Source organism: Phocoena sinus, chromosome 18 (assembly GCF_008692025.1).
Source record: "Phocoena sinus isolate mPhoSin1 chromosome 18, mPhoSin1.pri, whole genome shotgun sequence".
In the NCBI taxonomy this organism is placed as follows: Eukaryota; Metazoa; Chordata; class Mammalia; order Artiodactyla; family Phocoenidae; genus Phocoena; species Phocoena sinus.
In genome coordinates, this window is record NC_045780.1 from 6,463,758 (window position 1) to 6,486,591 (window position 22,834).

The following is a 22,834-nucleotide window of genomic DNA, read 5'->3' on the forward strand; positions in this document are numbered from 1 at the left end:
AATTAGAGGGAAATTATCCAAGCTGGGAAGGGGGAAGAGTGTTCCAGAAGAATCTCAAGATGCAGTCTTAGTCTGTATGCACCTGCCTCAGGATAAGCCCAAGAGGAGAGATGAAAACCCAGTGGAACCCCCATAATTTGGGGGATCCCAGGGTGATGGGGAGCTTTGCCTTGTTCATCTCACTTGGACTCCTGGTGGTGACAGACCTCCCTGACCTCCCTCGAGCTGCAGTGGATTGAGGGTGACAGAGCAGAGGTGGGTGGAGAGCGGGGAGGGCAGAATAAGACCCCCGAGAGCTTCAAAGGATGGAGAACACCACCAACATGAGGTGGAACAGGGGATGGGCGTGGACATGACAACCAGAGGCCACAGTGAGGACGTTGTGAGGACAGAGCCAGGGATCACAGCCCTTAAGGCATGGTTATACACAGCAGTGGGTGTGATGTGAAAGACGATACTCAGAATCTTTCCAGATGAGTCACAGCTCAAAGCCTGCCAGCCCAGGAGCATGATGGAAGGAGAAACAGAGGCCGCCCGCCCCTGCCCACGCCAGGACCCACTTGGAATCAAGCCAGGGTGGTGTAGGAGAGAAGAAAACCCAGGAGAGGGGGGCTTCGAACTGGAAAGTGGCTGATATCTGTCAATCTAAATTGAGAAATTATGCGATTTAACTTTCACCTAAAAGCAACTAGACTACCTTTCCCCAAACTGAGGAAGATCAGAGGCTTGAGGTGGAGATTACGGGCAGTCAGAGAAAAAGAAAACTATACTTGGGAGTACTTGAATTTTTGAAGTTCATATATATAACATACCTTTAAAGAATTGTTATAACTGAAAATAGGGAGGAATGGTGGAAGTCGTGTGTTTTGACCTGGTAATATGTTCTAGCCGCCAGATGAGGCCCCCCAGGGCTATAACAACCACCCAGAGACTATACACGAGACAGTCTCTTTTTTCAGATGGAACACTGGAGCTCAGAGAGGCTAAGTCGCAAAGGCTGCACAGCACAGCCAGGATTTGAAGGCATCTGACTCTCAACCTGTCCTATTTCCCTGGTGTTTCACAAGCCTCTCACAACAGGAAGAAACACAAGGGTAACCAGTCGTTCAGATCCCAGGGTACCCCTGTCCCATAGCCGGGGACATAGAGAGGCTTAGGGGACACAGTCATGCTGGTATCAGAGTGGCCATCATCAGTCCTGACATTGGGCAGCTGTGAATCTCAGCTGACCCCGGAGAACAGTCTCAGACCGTGAACTCACCCGTACTCCGTGAGTTTGTATTGTTACTTCAAGTAACACATATTAGCGCTTGCTTTAAAGATAACAGGGTTTAAAGTGGGGAGTTCCCAGGAGACAGGGGGCTTCCCCCACCCCACTCATTTCTCTGTGGGGTGGATTTGGCGTAGCCAGTGAGCTGTCCCGTGTTGGTAGTCTCAGTCATTAACCTCTATTTGCAATAGTTAAGTTGTTCTGCTAGAAGAAGGAATGCACCTGAGATGGACGCACAGAGTACGCTTCTCAGCAAAGCAGAAGCAGGTCAGCTTAGGCTGCCACAGAGCAAATTTCTGCCCGGGAACAGCCATGACCGCCTGCTTTTGCATTCCCCTCTAGGAAAATCTACACTGATTTTAGGAGGACTGGGCATAGCCAAGGAAGAAGGAGGTAGAACAACCCAGATTAGAATCTGTGGCTGGCTAGAATCCTCCCGCCCCTGGGAGTCTATAGCCGGGGGCCTAAAGGGGCAGATTTCTGGGCTTCTGCCCAGATACAGGTGGTCCCGGAGTTGAGGAAGAGAGGGGAAGCTCTGGGGCATATAAAGTAGACTAGCCAGAGTGAGGAGAAAGTTTGCATCTGTAGCAGGCAAAGAAGGGCTAAAATTCCTACCACAACGAAGCAAAAGGGTTTGATGCTATATAATCAGAAGCTGTAGTGCTTATGGCATTTAGCGTAGTTACAGTGTAGAAAGTAACCTGCTAGCATAGGGGAATTACGTAGAGGTGCTGGAAGTAAGACTGCTTATCCCTCCTTGTTATCAGCTAACATTTATGTATCTTACTGCGGACCAAGCCCTTGGCTGGGGCTCACCGCCCCTTGTCCCGTTTAATTCTCTCCACAGCCCTGTGGTGGGCACTGTTGGGACCTAGAGAGAAGGGTCACTTTGCCTGAAGTCACACAGTGACGCAGAGCCAGGCTGGAGTCTGACCCAAGGGCAAAGGTCCTTCAGACTTCATTACTACATTCATACTTGGTACAATAAAGTGAGAAAACGCAACAGAACTGGGCATCAGAAAATGGATCCAGCCCGATCCTTGTCAGCACTGCGGTCTGGAAAGTCCACAGACCCTCTGTCTGTTTCACTTTCCTCATCTGTAAAAGGAGACCGTTCTGAGGGTGAACCGAGCTAGTGTCCACGAAAGTGGTTGGGAGATGCTACCACTTGGTGACGATGACTGTGTAATCAGGAAATAATCCTCAAGTCAAGTGCCTGCTCTGGACCAGCAGCTGTGCTCGGGACTGGGAATACAACAGAGGGCAAAGCAGACGTGCTCTGTGCAACTGTGCTTGGGACTGGGAATACAACAGAGGGCAAAGCAGACGTGCTCTGTGCCCTCGTGGAGCTTGGTGGAGGGATAGAGCACGTCTTTAAATAGAAGAAACGGTATTGGAGGGTGCAGCCTCGTCTGGGAGCTCCAGGGTGCAGGCTCTGAGATGGAAGAAAGAGGTGGAGAGGTCAGGGGACACGATGGCAGCAGGTGTGGCGGGGAGAGGGTCCTGTGTGGAAAATCACTGCGGAGGGGAGGGGACGTGCGTGTCCATGGAGTTGAGGGGGCGCCGACAGAGCCCTAGGCTGGGGAGCTGGTTGACAGGCCCGACCTTGCAGGGCCTCCTGAACAGTGAGGGGGAGCCCGCTCCTTACGGAGGAGCAAAAGGAAGACTCTGTGTGGAAGGGTGATCTGAGCAGACTCACATTTCCAGAACAGACGGGCAGGGAGACCAAATGGGAAGCTAAGGCTGTGGTCCACACGGGCGCGGATGGTGGTGGCTTGGACCAGCGTGATGGATGTGGAGATGGAGAGATGTCCATGGTGGTGGGAGAGATGTTGGGAGGTAAGTCGGGTAAGAGTGGTGATGTGTTGGAATAAGGGGTGAGGAAAAGGTAGCCGCCAGGGCTGAGGTCAAGGTCTCTGGCTGGGGAACCACATGAATGGGGTACCACTCACTGAGACGGAAGATGTGATGGGTGGGCTCTGCAGAGGTTCATGGACTGAGTTCTCAGACATGAAGACATCCACTGAAGATCTCCAGTAGGCTAAATAGAACTGGTGCTCATGACACCAGTAGCTGGTACGTGTTGTCTGACTTTTAAGAGGAAGTGGCAGAGCAGCTTCTGGGGGCCTTCATGGTCTGGGTCCAAAGAGCTTCTTCTTTGGTATAAAACACAGTGCCTTTCCTTCCGGAGTTGGCCTCGTTTGTGAGATCAGATGACCACGTGACACAATGAGAAATTATAAGTCAGTGTGTGACTGATGAGCAGAGCTCGGGGTGTGCTGCAAGTGAGTGCAGAGGCTTCCTGGAGAAACTGATACTCACACGGGACACACCTGGCAGGCTGAGGGACAGGTGGGAGGGAAGATAGCGATACACCGACGTGAGCAGAAGAGAGAATAAACACAGCTCTGTGCTGGGACAGGGGCAGCGGGAGTGAGGTGGGAGGCCGACTGAAGATTGCAGCGTATACATAAGACATTGGGTCACGGCGTCCAGCCGCTTAACACAGAGATGTATTTGAAGATGAGACTTGTATTCTTGGAATTGTGACTTTTCTATTTCAGTGGCTTCTGTTCTTGTTAAAAGATAGATCAGTCATGGCAAACGGCAAACCCAAGTTCAAATGACGTGAAAATTGAGTGTGTGTGTGCGTGCGCGTTTATGTACGTGTGTTTCTTTCCCACCCTCACGCAAAGCTTTAGGCAGTATCTAATAGCCAGCTTAGTGAAAATGATACTTTAAAATAGATGTGAGGGCCTCAAGAAAATGATGTCTATTTCCACTCCTGATCTCAACTATTGGGGGCAGCTGGGTGACCTGTAATCAAACCTGGGGGGGGCCCTGCACTGGAGAGGGAATGGACAGCTCTGGAGAGCCAAGCCAGAAATGGAGTAAATGACTGTTCTCGAATTTTGGTTCACCTGGAAAAATGTCTTCTGATTTGAATAAAAACATGTCGGCACAGGGAGAATGTCTCTTCCCAGGCTTTGGGCTTTGCGTTGCTGCCACGCCAGGCCTGCCGTCTCCCCTCACCTCTTTTGGGAGTGGGAACCAGCCCCTGTGATTTCAGAGCCCATCAGAAAGTGTTCACACGGGAGCATAGGAGAGGGCAGCCGAGGGTGTGGGCTCGCCCTCCTGATGTGCTAGGAAAGGAGACCCAGTGACCGTAACATCAGCATCTTCTAGTTCCATCTGCTTATTACTGTCCAGGGAGCCCATCCACAGGCTACTTACAGAGAGGAGGCGTTTGTCTAACTTCTGACTGTCCACTTTTTTCAGTAATAGGGAAACTGACTCGTGAAACATACAAAGTAGTTCAGGGACAACCACTTTGGGGCCTATTTAAAATAACTTGACCTATATTGTCTATAATTAAACCTGGAGTGGGATTGCATTTTTTGAAAATTCTCTTAAGCTGATTTATCCTTTTTCAGTGCACCACAGCAGAATCCCCAAAGAAAGGGAGAAAAAATATCTGTGTGTATTTATAAAACATCCTCTTTGGATGAATATATTTTGTGAGAGGAAGACAGCAAGGGGAAATATCACAGCCAAAAGGATGATCTTCTCTTCCGTTGGAAGAGACTTTTTTTTTTTTTTTTTTTTTTGTGGTACGCGGGCCTCTCACTGTTGCGGCCTCTCCCGTTGCGGAGCACAGGCTCCGGACGCGCAGGCCCAGCGGCCATGGGTCACAGGCCCAGCCGCTCCGCGGCATGTGGGATCCTCCCGGACCGGGGCACGAACCCGCGTCCCCTGCATCGGCAGGCGGACTCTCAACCACTGCGCCACCAGGGAAGCCCGAGACTTTTTTATAATGAAACAAAGTCCTGATGGGTTCATTCCATTTACTTGTCCAAGTCCAGTGGAGATCCTGTGTTCATTGGACTCTTGATATTATCCGAAACTTCTGATATAGTCAGGATTTATGCTCCCACTCAATAAAAATACCAGCTTTCTGCAGTCCAGGGTCTGATCTGTTACGTTCTGTCCAGAAGAAAGTAGTTTCAGATGCAGAAGCATGTGTGTTCATGCTCTGGGTGCTCTTTCAGCACGTAGGGTGGGAATCCAAACAGTCCAGGAGAAGGGCTCGGCCCAAACTATAGAATTCCCACATCCTTTAACAGTCTGGGCCCCTGGAGAGCAACAGGACTGAAACAAAGGCCTCTGCTACTTGTGATCGCTGAGGCTCGTATTCTGTGTGGTTTGTTTCTCTTACCTTCGGTCCTGACAACAGCTCGGATACATGAGAGCTGTGCAGCCACAGCTGCCGACGTCACTCCGGGCCACACACTGCAGACAGCCAGTGCCGCCACAAGTACAGCCTGGGAATCATTCGAACGTGGCAGCCCCAGGCAGCAATGTCCCCACCCCACTCCTGTGTCCAGACTGCCTTAATTTAAGCCCCTTCACCTGAGACAGTTATTCCCAGCTGAAAACAGACCACAGCTGCTGCTCAAATAGTACTGGTGACCTGAAAACATCTAACTACAGTTTTCAAAATATGATTAGGGGGAACCACCATATCAGTTTATAACACTAGTGTTGGGACCAAATTTTAATTCCAATCCCAGTTAGATTCATCCATTCACTTCATTTTTCTTCTGGGTCTCCGGTGTGCCAGCCATGCTGCTGGGTCCCCAGGGTCCCTCAGGGAACAAGAGGCACCCTGACTTCCGGGCTACAGTGGGTGAGCGTGAGGTAAGGTATGAGCAGCGTCGTAAGGCAGGCTGAAAATGTGTCATCATTTGTAAGAAATACAGGATGATTCTACCAAAATACTCTCCCAGCACATGTTCTTTTATGGTCTGACCAGATCATTTCTGGTTTCATTGTCCCAGTGGTGCCAAGAGTAACTCTTTCAGCCTGTCCCTGTTCTCTGAGGAGCGATGCTTGGAGCAGCCCTGGGTGCTGGGCACCCCACACCCACAGATCACTGAGTTGCCCGCCCTTGTTGCCCAAATGCCCAGGCAGAGAGGGAGTAGGAAGTGTAGAGATGGCAGAGACAGCCAAGAAGGTCCCAGTTGCTTCCTTCCAGAGCCTTTTCTTTACTGGTCTTGCGCTCCCCATCAGAAAAGGGGGCTAGAGAATTCCTTTAGCCCCCTGCCCCATCACACCCACACTGGGCAGGGGCCCCGGTGTTCCCCAGCACTGAAGTCTTTAGTGCAGGTGTCCTACTGCCTGGCATTACCGGTGCCCTCCCTCCACTGGTGGCCATCTGTCCTGTCAGCCCGGCTTAGGGGCAGATGAACAGCAGGATGGAGCGGCCGTGTGTCAAGTCAGTCAGTGACAGAATCACCAGCACCTACACCACCATCTCATCCGGACGTGAACTGAAGTGAGACATTTTCTTGTTTGCCAGAAGAGGAGAAAGATTCTCACCCACTGGGAGAAAGACATGATTATTTTAGCTTTCTGATCAAACCTTTCCTTGCATCTTCCCATACTGGGAAAGGTAAACCAGTAGGAGTGGGTGAAGGGTTGGCTGTGAGGTGTGGGGTGCTTAGGAAAGGTGTTTAGGGAGAGCTTGGCTTCCAGTTGCTTAGCTGGGTGGACAGTGATGCCATTTTGCTGAGACTGATGTGGTACCTTCCACAATCTAAGGAACTGAGGTCCTATCAGTGGCGGTTAGCATTTTAAATCCTCTTAGTGATATTTACAGCTGTCATTATAAAAACTAGAAGCTCCGATAGCCTGTCCCACCCAGAAATAGAGCACATAACCCCTATGTTTGTAGCAGCACTATTCATAATAGCCAACGCTTGGAGACAACCTAAATGTCCATCGACAGATGTATGGAAAAAGAAGATGTGGTACCTATATACGATGGAATACTACTCAGCCATAAAAAAGAATGAAATAATGCCATTTTCAGCAACATGGATGCAACTAGAGATGATCATACTAAGTGAAGTAAGTCAGAAAGAGAAAGACAAATACCACATGGTATCACTTATATGTGGAATCTAAGATATGACACAAATGAACATATTTACAAAACAGAAACGGACTCATGGATATAGAGAACAGACTTGTGGTTGCCAAGGGGGAGGGGGAGGGATGGACTAGGAGTTTGGGATTAGCAGGTGCAAACTATGAGATATAGAATAGATAAACAACAAGGTCCTCTTGTATAGCACAGGGAACTATATTCCATATCCTATGATAAACCACAATGGAAAAGAATCTAAAAAAGAGTGGATATATGTATATGTATAACTGATACACTTTGCTGTACAGCAGAAATTAACACAACATTGTAAATCAACTATACTTCAAGTAAAATAATCAAAAGAAAAAAAAGAAAGAAAGAAGGAAATCCAGTGCATGTATGGTGGTGGCAGCGCTTCACCCTGTGCACCGTTTGCTGGAGCTCAGAACTTTGTCGTGCTGGCCTGTGAAATCACAGCTGTGTGGCTCTGAGGACCCAGCACAGCCCCTGCCCCAGAGCCAAGGTGGGTTGTCCCCAGCTCTACCAGCCTACAAGAAATCACCCCGTGGTTGGGCAGCGACCAGGATGAGGGGGCTACGGCACATCCCGGCCCTGCTCACGACCCCAGCGTGTCCCCGGGATTGGCCTTCAGTCTGCTCTCAAGCCCAGCATATATGCCCAGGGTTGGCATTCAGTCCGCCGGTGCCAGGCTCCTGGGGAGCTGCGGATCTCAACAGTGGAAGAATCAAGATGCGACCCAGAAGGCTGGGTTTGTCCTCTTCTCTTTATCTTTTACGGTTTCCCTGATTCATTTTGTGGGTAAATGAAGCGCCATTTGATAAAATGCAGCACACCGAGCTTTCTAAGCAGAAGAGTCCTCTGCCATCTCCCCAAACGGAAAGAATACTCAGACTAAACTTGGTTCTCTAGGATCCAAAGTCCGGCTTCTGTCTACACACGCAGAGCTTGGATTTAATTCTTTATTTTGGCTTCCTAGCTATCAAGACAGCTAAAAGCCACGTTCATAGCTTATAGTAATCAAGTCAATTTTGACTTTCCTACTACACATCATTTTATCTTCAAACTGAGAAATAATTAAGCCACCTTTGCAGGCGTTGCAAATTGGGCTAAAAATGAGGGAAATGCCCTATGACACATGGTCTGTGAATGACTTATATCGGATTATCACCTCTGAGTAGAATTTGAGTTTGACTCTGTTAGTATATGATTTTTGACGGGCACGTTTTCGCCTTTTGTCTCCACCTGAACTGAAAAGACAGGTTCATACTTCGGGTCTCACTGTATATATCTTGCCCAAGGCTGTTGTCTTGCCCCCAACCATCTGTCCTAGTGGAACTGCCATCACAAAGTGCCATTCGCATTTGTTTATCCATCCCTTCTTTTTCTCATAACGTGATGATCTGTAAATTACGCTTGTCAACATCTCCTAGACGCTGTTACATTCTGGATGGCTGTGTGCTCCTGGGCACAGCTGTTTCAATCATTGTTTCCTTTTACTGACAGAAAGGAGAAACCAAAGGTTGTTTTGACAATAATCTTTTTTTTTTTTTTAAATAAAGAGAAACTAGTGGAAGGAAGGAAGAGTAAGGAAGCATGAGGCCCAGATTATTTGTAGGAGAGGGATGTACAAGAGGGTCAAGAGTGGCTTATGAATCAAATCAATTGATGCGTTGGACAAACAGTGGGTTTGTAAGATGCATTTACATTGAATCTGAAAAGATGTTTGGAACTGAAAGAGGCATTGGCTGGGAGCAGAGTCACTGCAAATGATGCCGTTGAAAAGGTGGGGGGGCACGTAGAGAGTCAGGCTGAGTTTTGCCTTATTAAGAAAATCCATAGGGCGTCCCTGGTGGCACAGTGGTTGAGAGTCCGCCTGCCGAGGCAGGGGACATGGGTTCGTGCCCCGGTCTGGGAAGATCCCACATGCCACGGAGTGGCTGGGCCCGTGAGCCATGGCCGCTGAACCTGCGCGTCCGGAGCCTGTGCTCCACAACGGGAGAGGCCCACGTACCGCAAAAAAAAAGAAAAAAAGAAAATCCATAGCGTTTATGCACAGCAGGGCCAAGATTATTAATTAGAATGCCTAAAATCCATGTTTATCATCGGTTCACTAGGCTGTGCTGTACTGCCACTTAACAAACCCTTCTGGGGATGCTACGTGTTTTGCTTAAATGGCAATTTTAAGAAGACCAGAACAGACCCGTGAGACGCGTGTAGGAGCAGTATACGGGGTAGTTGTCTCCAAGGGAAAAGCATTAGCCATGTGGTCTTTGATCAGAAAGGTGATCAGCACCGCGAAAGCCCCAGCGGCTGTTGGTCCCTACAGTCAGGCTGTGTTAGTCGATGGGACCATTTACATTTCAGGACATCTAGCCTTGGATCCTGCAAGTGGATAGCTTGTGCCAGGAGGGGTGGCAGAAGAGACTAAACAAGCTCTTACAAACATGGGTGAAATCCTGAAAGCAGCGGGCTGTGACTTCACGAATGTGGTGAGAACAGCTGTTTTGCCGGCTGACATAAACGACTTCAATACTGTCAGTGACATCTACAAGCAGTATTTCCAGAGTAGTTTTCCCGCGAGAGCTGCTCAGGTTGCTGCTTTGCCCACAGGAGGGCAAAGTGTTGAGACTGTAGCAGTAGCTGTGCAAGGACCTCTCGTGACAGCATCACTCTGAGTGGGCCCAGTGTTATTTAGTCCGGAATCTTAATAATGTTTTAAAATTAACATCTTAATTTTTACAGTCTTTGTTGGGAAGTGTAAGGTTGACTGAAATATCTGAAGTTATTTTGGAAATACCATGTAATAAGGGGAATTGAACGTGAATTGAAGATTAATGATGAATCTAGTTACTGATGTTATAAATTACACCTCTATAACACTCATATTACTGGATGTGGGAAAAGAGACACGCATTACATAGTTACTCAGAAAAATAAAAGTAAAGGGAGATAGCATGTAGGAAAGATGAGTTACTATTCCTGAGAAATACTAAAGAGCACACCTAATTCAATTAAACCGTATTAACTTAATGGTGTGAAATATTTAGTTCTCGTGTCAGATACATGATTCTGCTTTTACTTGAGTAAAATTAAAGCATTTAAGTTTGAATGGTGGAGAAGAAACTGACCAAATTTTATATAGATAATATTTTTCTAATGGAAATAAATAGCATGCAGGTTAAAAAAAAAAAAAAGACCAGAATATAACTCTTTTTGTCAGAATTCATTAATATATTCATTATGTTGCGGGAACACTGTCATGTCATGTTTCCAAAATATAATGTCTTTTGGATTGTTTTAAAATTGCTGTCCTGCAAAATTGATCAGCAGTACACTGAGAAAAGGAGCAAAAGTCCTGGTCTGTCTCTCATGCTGTCAGAATTGAAGTGAAGTACATAACACCCAGCCAGGACTCCTGCACTGACACAGTTTGGGGGTCTTGCTTTCCAAGCTTCATGAAACTAGTTACAGTTGTTTGTGGACTAATGAACTTGTATTTGTGTGGGCTTGTGCTCAGCTGTGGGAAGGATGTCACTCAGTCACACCCTGTGGGAGAATACTGCCAATCATTGATGACTCTTTAAAAGAACAGTCACATAGTTTGCGTCACTTAGAAGCTTGTAATCCAAAGAATGAAAGAGGACCACATCTCAAAACACCAGAAAACACAAACAAAGGGAACCTATAATGAGTATGTAATAAATCCTGGTCTATATGTTTCAGTTCTCTGGCATTTGAATCTATATAGGTAAATGATGTGTTGAAAAAAAATCCCAGAGTCACTATTAGCTTAGCCTAGAATAATGCCTGGTATATAGTAAGCATTCAGTCATATTTGTGGGGTTTTTAAAAATTTTTTTAAATTAAAAAAATTAAATTTGTTTTAATTGAAGTATAGTTGATTTACAATATCATGTTAGTTTCAGTGTACAACATAGCAATTCAGTTTTATATATATATAAAATATATATATTATGTATATGTCTTATATATATATTCTTTTTCAGATTCTTTTCCCTTATAGTTTATTACAAAATATAGAGTATAGTTCCCTATGCTATTATACAGTAGGTCCTTGCTTGTTATCTATTTTATATATAGTAGTGTATATATGTTAATCCCAACCTACTAATTTATCCCTCCCTCCAGCCCCCTCTCCCCTTTGGTAACCATAAGTTTGTTTTCTATGTCTGTGAATCTCTTTTTAATTTGGAAATAAGTTCATTTGTATCTTTTTTTTTTTTTTTTTTTTTTTACATTCCACATATAAGTGATACCATATGATACCTATCTTTCTCTGTCTGGCTTACTTCACTTAGTATGATAATCTTTAGATCCATCAGTCATATTTGCTGAATGAAATAATGACATGAAAAGAATTATTACAAAGTGCCATACAATTTGTAACATACCTTTAAAAATGTAATGTTAGGAATGAAGATTGTGACTATCACAGTGCTTGGTACAGATTTACTTTTTTAATAAAATTAAATTCAGGAAGGATTTCCTGTGTAGCTACCATCATGCCTGCACGGAATCCAAAGAAGGAATCCAAGTCAGCCACGTTCTTAGTGGGTTTGGGGGGCTTGCTTGTAGCGCCGCTCGTCAAAATATTTTCTCCAAATATGTCTGGAGAAATGGGACATAGGAACCACATGTCTGCAATTCCCCAAATCAAACACTTCTGGGGAGATGCTAGGCCAGTGACGAGGGAGTGGAGCAAGGTTTTCATTCTTGTTCACTCACTGCCCAGGGGGCAGCCTCTGTCTGGGACCTACATCCAGTTAGGATACTTGAGGCCGATCACACTTAATTATGGTTTGTTTTCATCCTTGTACTCCTTAGCCATCACATAAAAGCCAGCCCTTGCTCCCTCGTCCATGACTACCTCATCCCTTTTAAGAACTTGTCTTCGGTTCAGTTTCCTAGAAGCAGAGTTTGAGACAGGGATCTTGGTGCCCATGAGTTACAGGGAATTGTGCTCTAAGAACACCCATGAGAGAGTCAGGGTAGGGAAATGGCAGGGCTGCTAGGATCATGCTGAAACCTGATGAATGGGCCACAGCAGTGTTTCCGAGAGAGGGATATGCTGCCCCCTCGATGCACGGCAGCCTCCAAGGCCATGTTTCTCTCCTGGTGTCAGGAAGTTCAAAGTACAGTAGTTGGTCCTTTACTTTGGAGGAAATGTTCTCCCTTGCCACAGACTACCGGACTCCTAAAAACTTGATTGACGTGCTGGCCCCTGTATTTGAAGAGTTCTTCCCTTACCTTCGGGAGCACATGATTCTGAGCAAGACCTTCAAAGTACTTGTCATTCTTTGCTCACCCAAGTGGATTAACACAGTTTCATCAATGTCCTGGACCAGTGTGATCTTCTGCAAATGTTCAGATGGCCTAAGTCCTTTCAGACTTTACTGTGACAGAGAGCAGAAGAATTAACCCAGCCCTGGGACGAGGCTTCCATGAGTAATGGTCATTCCCTGTGGCGTTAGCTGCTTCAGATCCTCTGTTTTGATCGGGGTGGAGGATGCATCTGCCAACTCAGTAGCCACAAACCACACACCAGGGTCCGTGTTCACCTGCTCTAGAAAGTATTACCACATCAGGCACGTTGAAGCTGGTGGGTTAGGTTTGTGGTGGAGCTGTATCTCGCACCATGATCCATCTGGGTTTTTCTAGGGGCCAGGCTAGTGAATGAGTGGGGTACGATGAGGACCACCAGCCCTGCATCTGTTAAGCCTTTGGAAGCGGCACTAACGTCTGCCATGCCTTCTAGGATACAGTCGTGCTTATAATGTCCTGTCTTACCTGGGATGCGAGGGAACGGTTTCATGGACTGCTGCTTTGACTTTCCTATTACAATAGTTCTTACTCCGTAATTCAAGCAACCAATGTGAGGGTTCTGCTAAGAATGTCTATTCTGATCATATATTTAGGAATTAAGGAAATAATCCCTGAGGTCCATGGACTTGATGGATACACCATGACTTGAACCTGGCCTAGGACTCCGTCAGTTACCTGGGTCCCACGTGCGCCTATTCTGGCAGGGATGCCTGATAGTGCTCGGTACCAGGCCACTGGGTGCCAGTGTCTGCCACGGCCCTGGATCCAACATCCTCCAGAAGGTGTGGGTGTTCCCCTTTCTACAGTACACAGTTAGCCTAGTCAAGACCGTAAGTTCCTTTGCTGAAGGACTAGAGGAATCACTATACATATGTGTGTCATGGTGTTTCAGAGTCTTGGGACCCAGTTTCTTCTTCAGTAAATGGCTTTTATGTCTGAGAACTGATCTCGGTCTGGAAGCTGGACAAGGCATCCTGGCTTTCCACTGGGGTGACTCACCTCAGTCTTTGGCTTGCCCACGCCTGGTTTCTTTTGGTTGTATGTCAGGCAGTGCCCTGTTGGGTGCCCATATGTCTTGTCTCCAGGAACAGTGTTCTCTTCTGTAGGTCTTGCAGCTCACCCAGCATACTGTCCTCAGAGTCTGGCTGATGGCTGAGTGCTGCCACATGGCCTTGGGCATCCTGGGATCCTCTTATTCCCATGGATACTGGAAAGTCCTGTTCTGTGACAGCATCTCCTGCTATCAGCTGGGGCTTACAGAGGAGAGCCTCTGCTGAGCTTCTTGGTGACAGTGGTGTAACCCCTGTCACCTTAGTAAAAGGTCCTCCTGAGGACCATGGTCAGCGGGTGGGTCTTCCAGTCTCCCAGCTTGCCCACTTCTCCAGCTTTGTGTCCCTTCTTCCGTGGGCTGCTGTGGCAATTCTGAGGTCCCTTCTTCATTTCTTGTGGCTCTCGCTTTTTCCAGGCTTTTCTGGGCCAGATCCCAAACCCTTGCCAGGGAATGAAATCTTTGTCATGGAGAGTGCCATATCAACAGTCTCCCCATTATCCAGCTTCACACTTTGCTCTTCCCCTGGACCCGCACCCTTGGGATCCACTCCCAGGCATATTTTCCTGTTCCTGCCGTGAAACCTTAACCAGTTCCTGCTGGTCCTTTGGTTTTTAATCTCTCTCCTCCCTCTGCAGGCCCAGGACTTTCTGGTTGGCTCCTGCTGAGATCTGACCCTAGTTATTAGTGTGGTCGCTACCAGTGGAGGTGGGGCAGACCTGAGGAGGACAAGTGTGGTCCTCTAAGGCACCCACTTCGTTTGGGAGAGGTGGCGGGGGGCAGTTCTGTTCACCAACAAAGCGGGGATAATCCCTTCTGCAGCCCGCAGCGTTTAGGGAAATATGAGTGCATCTACCCAGATATCTCCGTACTGAGTGTCGAGGTCCCACCCCTTCCCCCTCAGGGCTTTGCCTGTGATGTAGGAGACTTACCAGAGCTGAGAGTCTTCCTTCTCTGAAAGGACGTGCCTCTACTCTTAGATTAGATCCTGAGCCTAGTTGGTGGGGATGAAGGGTTCCTTATGTGCTGCCATGGAGACCTCTGGCTCTCATCCTTAGCTTCAGTTGATGCTTCGTTGCCCCAGTCTGTCCTTTTCTCTTCAAAGCATCAAAGCATCAGCAGGAGCCACCCAGTTTCGTGGTCCCCCAAATCCCTGTATCCCTTCAGATGTCACAAAGCCAGAGACAACGCACGAGCCAGTGTGTCTTTCCCCCCCACGCGTCCTTTCCCAGTTCAGCACACGTGCTGTAGAATTCCAGGGACCATCACTACTCCTCCTGCCCCATCATCGCCAGGGGCAGGTGGATGATTCACCTCCAGAATCCATCCTTAGGGTCTGCTTCCCAGCACTACTTCTGGGACCACCTGCCTTACATCAGGCTCCCCAGAAGCAGAGCTGAGATAGAGACTCAGGTGCTTGGGATTTATTGAGGGTGTAATCTTCAGGAAAAAGCCATTAGGGAAGCAGCCAAGAAAAGGGAAGCAGCTGAGCAAGGGCGTGGCCTGGGTGAGGTCTAGTCACGCCTGATCCACAAAGAGCCTCAAGGACGTAAATTGCCCCCAGCGTTGTCCTGTCCAGAGGTAAAGAGCTTGAGGACAACCACACTGACCTTCTTCTAAAATGTTCTCTCCATTTCCTTGCCTTAACTAAGGCTCTTAACTGTGCACATACCAACTATTTCTTGTGTTTCCCACCCAAACCTCAAACTTCATCCTAGTCTGAGGCTGTCTGCCTGCTACCCCTCCTTGCCAGGCTCAGCTACCAACTTCTCAAATGCTCTCATGACCACCCCATCAAGCCCCATTCATCAAAGACTGTCAGGCAGGCTCTCCGTCTTTGCTACCCCGACTCCTCCCACGATTACTGTAGGTTTTACCAACAGCTAACAACTAAACCTCCAGTTCTTGGACCTTCTTAACTCCCGATACCTTTACAATTCCACTTCAGCTATCTGCTCCATGAATAGGTCCTGGATTCTGCCTTTAGCCAGATCCACTTTATACCCTAAATGGTCATATCTCATTCTGACCAGTCTGCTTTCTCTGCCCAGCTCTCATCTCTCACTCCTGCTCATCCTCTTCTTCAACACACAAAGACCTCCCTCCAATTGCTAGGGCCATCTGGTTTCTTCCACTGTGTCAGGACCCTTCTTATCTCCATTCCCTCCATGACCCAGGACCCCTTGGCTGAAAGGTGAGTCCCTAGACCAGCAGCATTAACAACGCCTGGGAACTTTGGAAATGTTTAGTCTCCGGCCCCGTCCCAGACCCCCTGAATCAGAATCTGCATTTTGACGAGATGCCCAGGTGACCTGTATGCACAGTCAGTCTAAGCAGCACTTCCGGACGCTGCTCCGCCTGCGGGCTCCCTAGCTGTTGTCCTTCTGCCAGATCCACCAAGCAGAACTCCGGTCCCACGAGGGCACTGCAGTGTGGATACTCCCAGTTACGAGCCATGGCTGATCTGTGCCTCCAATCACGGTGGAGCTGTCAGGGCTGTTGTTTATCAACCCTTTTGTTTGTTTTTGTCATCTGCAGTTTCTCTCAACAGCTTTTCCAAATGCTTACCATTTCCTTCAAGCCCTGATTCAAACCCCGACTCTTTATAAATTAAACTAGTTTTGTTTAATATGTATTAGAGTAAAATATTTGTTCATGTTTTTAATCTCTTTGAATGTAATTGTTATACTTTGTTAATACAAATTTTTTCCAAGAAAGAAAGAGAACTGTGGAACAATTAGGAATTAGAAAGAAAAAAAGAGTAAACAAGTGGAACAAAAACCACCTGTTTGATTGTGTTACCGTTGCAGATATCTGTTCTATTACTGTACTTCTCTGTGAGTTTGATGTTTTATATTTTCAAAGGAAATTTAAAGATCATGCTGGTGCAAAGAGAAATTTAAAAGTTTCCCTTGATAATATGTACACTGGCCAGCCCACATGTCTCTCATTACACCCTTTGCCTAATCTGAAAAACTGCAAACCAAGAATTTAAATTTGAAATGACCTTGTGTCTGAATAAAAGAAAAATCTCCTGAGAGGAATGCATTCTCAACCCAGGCCTCAAAGAATTCTTGCAGAGTTCCAAAAAGAGGAGCACACAATTTTTAAAAAAAATCACAAAGCATGCACACAAAAAGTCCCATGTTAGAGCCAGCAGAAAACAACAAACAAGAGAACCACATACAGAAGATTTCATTATTAAAATTATCATAAACACTGTTCAAAAAAAAAAGCATGCATAGAGGGAAGTCCAAGAAGGAGGGGATATAGGTATACATATAGCTGATTCACTTCATTGTACAGGAGAAACTAACACAACATTGTAAAGCAACTTTACTCCAATTAAAAAAAAAAAGTCTGCTTACAAAAAAGAGTGTGCGTAATATGTGGGACTTTAAAATTTTTATTTTGTGTTGGAGTAGAGTTGATGAACAATGTGGTGTTTCTGGTGCACAGCAGAGTGATTTAGTTATAGATATACACGTATCTGTTCTTTTTCAAATTCTTTTCCCATTTAGGTTATTACAGAGTATAGAGCAGAGTTCCCTGTACTATACAGTAGGTCCTTGTTGGTTATCTGTTTTAAATATAGCAGTGTGTACATGTCAATCGCAAACTCCCAATCTATCCCCTCCCACCCTTCCCCACTGGTAACCGTAAGTTCATTCTCTAAGTCTGTGAGTCTGTTTCTGTTTTGTAAATAAGTTCATTTGTATCATTTTTTTTTTTTAGATTTCACATATAAGCGATATCATATGATATTTGTCTTTTTCTGTCTGACTTACTTCACTTAGTATGATAATCTCCAGGTCTATCCCTGCTGCTTCAAATGGCATTATTTCATTCTTTTTAATGGTTGAGTAATATTCCATTGTATATATGTACCACATCTTCTTTATCCATTCATCTGTTGATGGACATTTAGGTTGCTTCCAGGTCTTGGCTATTGTAAACAGCGCTGCAATGAACATTGGGGTGCATGTATCCTTTCAAACCGTGTTCTTCTCCAGTTATATGCCCAGGAGTGGGATTGCTGGATCATATGTTAACTCTGTTTTTAGCTTCTTAAGGAACCTCCATACTGTTCTCCCTAGTGGCTGTACCAACTTACATTCCCACCAACAGTGTAGGAGGGTTCCCTTTTCTCCATACCCTCTCCAGCATTTATTGTTTGTAGACTTTTTGATGATGGCCATTCTGGTGCTGGGAAAACTGGACAGCCACATGTAACACAGTGAAATTAGAACATTCTTTAACACCATACACAAAACTCAACTCAAAATAGATCAAAGACCTAAATGTAAGGCCAGACTCTATGAAACTCTTAGAGGAAAATATAAGCAGAACACTCTTTGACATAAATCACAGCAGTATCTTTTTGGATCCACCTCCTAGAATAATGGAAATAAAAACAAAAATAAACAAATGGGACCTAATCAAACTCAAAGGCTTTTGCACAGCAAAGGAAACCATAAACAAAATGAAAAGATAACCCACAGAATGGGAGAAAGTATTTGCAAACAATGAGACCAACAAGGGACTAATCTCCAAAATTTACAAATAGCTCGTGGCACAATATCAAAAAAACAAACAACCCAATCAAAAAATGAGCAGAAGACCTTGAAGATGGCGGAAGAGTAAGACGCGGAGATCGCCTTCCTCCCCACGGATACACCAGAAATACATCCACACGTGGAACAACTCCTACAGAACTCCTACTGAAGGCCGGCAGAAGACCTCAGACCTCCCAAAAGGCAAGAAACTCCCCACGTAACTGGGTAGGGCAAAAGAAAAACCAGAGACAAAAGAATAAGGACGGCACCTGCACCAGTGGGAGGGAGCTGTGAAGGAGGAAAAGTTTCCACACACTAGGAAGCCCCTCCGCGGGCGGAGACTGCGGGAGGCGGAGGGGGGAGCTTCGGGACCGCGGAGTGGTGCACAGCGACGGGTGCGGAGGGCAAAGCGGGGAGATTCCTGCACAGACGATCGGTGCCGACCGGCACTCACCAGCCCGAGAGGCTTGTCTGCTCACCCGCCGGGGCGGGCGGGGCTGCGAGCTGAGGCTCGGGTTTCGGTTTTGGACGGAGCGCAGGGAGAGGACTGGGGTTGGCGGCTTGAACATAGCCTGAAGGGGTTGGTGCGCCACGACTAGCCGGGAGGGAGTTCGGGGAAAAGCCTGCACCTGCCGAAGAGGCAAGAGACTTTTTCTTCCCTCTTTGTTTCCTGGTGCGCGAGGAGAGGGGTTTAAGAGCGCTGCTTAAAGGATCTCCAGAGAAGGGCGCGAGCCGCGGCTGAAAGCGCGAACCCCAGAGACGGGCGCGAGCCGCGGCTGAGGGCGCGAGCCCCCGAGACGGGCGCGAGCCGCGGCTGAAAGCGCGAACCCCAGAGACGGGCGCGAGCCGCGGCTGAAACCGCGGACCCCAGAGACGGGCGGGAGACGCTAAGGCTGCTGCTGCCGCCACCAAGGGGCCTGTGTGCGAGCACAGGTCACTCTCCACACCCCTCTTCCGCGGAGCCTGTGCAGCCCGCCGCTGCCAGGTTCCCGGGATCCAGGGACAACTTCCCCGGGAGTACGCACGGCGGGTCTCAGGCTGGTGCAACATCACGCCGGCCTCTGCCGCAACGTCACGCTGCCTCTGCAGCCGCAGGCCCGCCCCGCAGGTAGTGCCTGCCCCTCCTACCCCCATCCCCCAACCCCCGGCCTGAGTGAGCCGGAGGCCCCGAATCAGCGGCTCCTTTAACCCCATCCTGTCTGAGCGAAAAAACAGACGCCCTCCAGCGACCTACACGCAGAGGCAGGGCCAAATCCAAAGCTGAGCTCCTGTGAGCTGTGAGAACAAAGAAGAGAAAGGGAAATCTCTCCCAGCAGCCACAGAAGCAGCGGATTAAAGCTCCACAATCAACTTGATATACCCTGCATCTGTGGAATACCTGAATAGACAAGGAATGATCCCAAATTGAAGAGGTGGAATTTAGGAGCGAGATCTATGATTTTTTTCCCTTTTCCTCTTTTTGTGAATGTGTACGTGTATGCTTCTGTGTGAGATCCTGTCTGTATACTCTTGCTTCCACCATTTGTCCTAGGGCTCTATCCGTCCATGACTTTTTTTAAAAATTCTTTTTCTTAATAATTAAGTTTAATTGTGATAACTTTATTATACTTTACCTTCGTTCTTTCTTTCTTTCCTTCCTTCCTTCCCTCCTTTAGACAACGAATCACCCCAAATTGAGGAGGTGGTCTCAGGGAGCAGGATTTATGATTTTTCCCCCTTTACCTCTTTTTGTGAAGGTGTATGTGTATGCTTCTGTGTAAGATTTTCTCTGTATAGCTTTGCTTCCAACATTTGTCCTAAGGTTCTATCCGTCCCTTTTTTTTTTTTTTCCCTAAATATTTTTTAATTCAATAACTATATTATACTTTATTTTATTTTTACTGTATCATCTTTCTTTCTGTCTTTTTTCCTTCTTTCCCTCCTTCCTTCCTTCCTCCCTCCCTCCCTCCCTCCCTCCTTTCTTTCCTTCTTTGCTTCTTTCTTCCTTCCTTCCTTTCCTCCTTTCCTTCTTTCTTTACTCATACTTCTACTAATTCTCCCTACTTTTCCTCCCTTTTATTCTGAGCTGTGTGGATGAAAGGCTCTTGGTGCTCCAGCCAGGAGTCAGGGCTCTGCCTCTGAGGTAGGAGAGCCAACTTCAGGACACTGGTCAACAAGAGACCTCCCAGCTCCACATAATATTAAACGGTGGAAATATCCCAGAGACCTCCATCTTAACACCAGCACCCAGCTTCACTCAACGACCAGCAAGCCACAGTGCTGGACAACCTATGCCAAACAACTAGCAAAACAGGAACACAACCCCACCCATTAGCAGAGAGGCTGCCTAAAATCATAATAAGGCCACAGACACCCCAAAACACACCACCAGACGTGAACCTGCCCACTAGAGAGACAAGATCCAGCACAACACAGGCACTAGTCCCCTCCACCAGGAAGCCTACACAACCCACTGAAACAACCTTAGCCACTGGAGACAGACATCAAAAACAACGGGAACTACGAACGTGCAGCCTGCAAAAAGGAGACCCCAAACACAGTAAGATAAGCAAAATGAGAAGACAGAAAAACACACAGCAGATGAAGGAGCAAGATAAAAACCCACCAGACCTAACAAATGAAGAGGAAATAGGCAATCTACCTGAAAAAGAATTCAGAATAATGATAGTAAGGATGATCCGAAATCTTGGAAGTAGAATGGACAAAATGCAAGAAACAGTTAACAAGGACCTACAAGAACTAAAGATGAAACAAGCAACGATGAACAATGCAATAAATGAAATTAAAATCACTCTAGATAGGATCAATAGCAGAATAACTGAGGCAGAAGAACGGATAAGTGACCTGGAAGATAAAGTAGTGGAAATAACTACTGCAGAGCAGAATAAAGAAAAAAGAATGAAAAGAACTGAGGACAGTCTCAGAGACCTCTGGGACAACATGAAACGCACCAACATTCGAATTATAGGGGTTCCAGAAGAAGAAGAAAGAAAGAAAGGGACTGAGAAAATATTTGAAGAGATTATAGTTGAAAACTTCCCTAATATGGGAAAGGAAATAGTTAATCAAGTCCAGGAAGCACAGAGGGTCCCATACAGGATAAATACAAGGAGAAACACGCCAAGACACATATTAATCAAACTGTCAAAAATTAAATACAAAGAAAGCATATTAAAAGCAGCAAGGGAAAAACAACAAATAACACACAAGGGAATCCCCATAAGGTTAACAGCTGATCTCTCAGCAGAAACCCTACAAGCCAGAAGGGAGTGGCAGGACATACTGAAAGTGCTGAAGGAGAATAGCCTGCAACCAAGATTACTCTACCCAGCAAGGATCTCATTCACATTTGATGGAGAAATTAAAACCTTTACAGACAAGCAAAAGCTGAGAGAGTTCAGCACCACCAAACCAGCTTTACAACAAATGCTAAAGGAACTTCTCTAGACACGAAACACAAGAGAAGGAAATGACCTATAGTAGCGAACCCAAAACAATATATAAAATGGAAATAGGAACATACATATCGATAATTACCTTAAATGTAAATGGACTAAATGCTCCCACCAAAAGACACAGATTGGCTGAATGGATACAAAAACAAGACCCTTATATATGCTGTCTACAAGAGACCCACTTCAGAACTAGAGACACATACAGACTGAAAGTAAGGGGATGGAAAAAGATATTCCATGCAAATGGAAACCAAAAGAAAGCTGGAGTAGCAATTCTCATATCAGACAAAATAGACTTTAAAATAAGGGCTATTAAAAGGGACAAAGAAGGACACTACATAATGATCAAGGGATGGATCCAAGAAGAAGATATAACAATTGTAAATATTTATGCACCCAACATAGGAGCACCTCAATACATAAGGCAAATACTAACAACCATAAAAGGGGAGATCAACAGTAACACATTCATAGTAGGGGACTTTAACACCCCACTTTCACCCATGGACAGATCATCCAAAATGAAAATAAATAAGGAAACACAAGCTTTAAATGATACATTAAACAAGATGGACTTAATTGATATTTATAGGACACTCCATCCAAAACCAACAGAATACACATTTTTCTCAAGTGCTCATGGAACATTCTCCAGGATAGATCATATCTTGGGTCACAAATCAAGCCTTGGTAAATTTAAGAAAACTGAAATTGTATCAAGTATCTTTTCCGACCACAACGCCATGAGACTAGATATCAATTACAGGAAAAGATCTTTAAAAAATACAAACACATGGAGGCTAAACAATACACTACTTAATAATGAAGTGATCACTGAAGAAATCAAAGAGGAAATAAAATAATACCTAGAAACAAATGACAATGGAGACACAACGACCCAAAACCTATGGGATGCAGCAAAAGCAGTTCTAAGGGGGAAGTTTATAGCAATACAAGCCCACCTTAAGAAGCAGGAAACATCTCGAATAAACAACCTAACCTTGCACCTCAAGCAATTAGAGAAAGAAGAACAAAAAAACCCCAAAGCTAGCAGAAGGAAAGAAATCATAAAAATCAGATCAGAAATAAATGAAAAAGAAATGAAGGAAACAATAGCAAAGATCAATAAAACTAAAAGCTGGTTCTTTGAGAAGATAAACAAAATAGATAAACCACTAGCCAGACTCATCAAGAAAAAAAGGGAGAAGACTC

The 22,834-nt window shown here is 46.1% G+C and overlaps 1 protein-coding gene and 1 pseudogene across 1 annotated transcript in view; both read left to right on the forward strand.

Annotated features, from left to right (window-relative positions):
- Positions 1-22,834, forward strand: part of MTUS2 (microtubule associated scaffold protein 2) — a 415,310-nt gene that overhangs the window by 301,457 nt on the left and 91,019 nt on the right. The window lies entirely within an intron of this gene.
- Positions 9,482-9,895, forward strand: LOC116743260 (annotated as a pseudogene).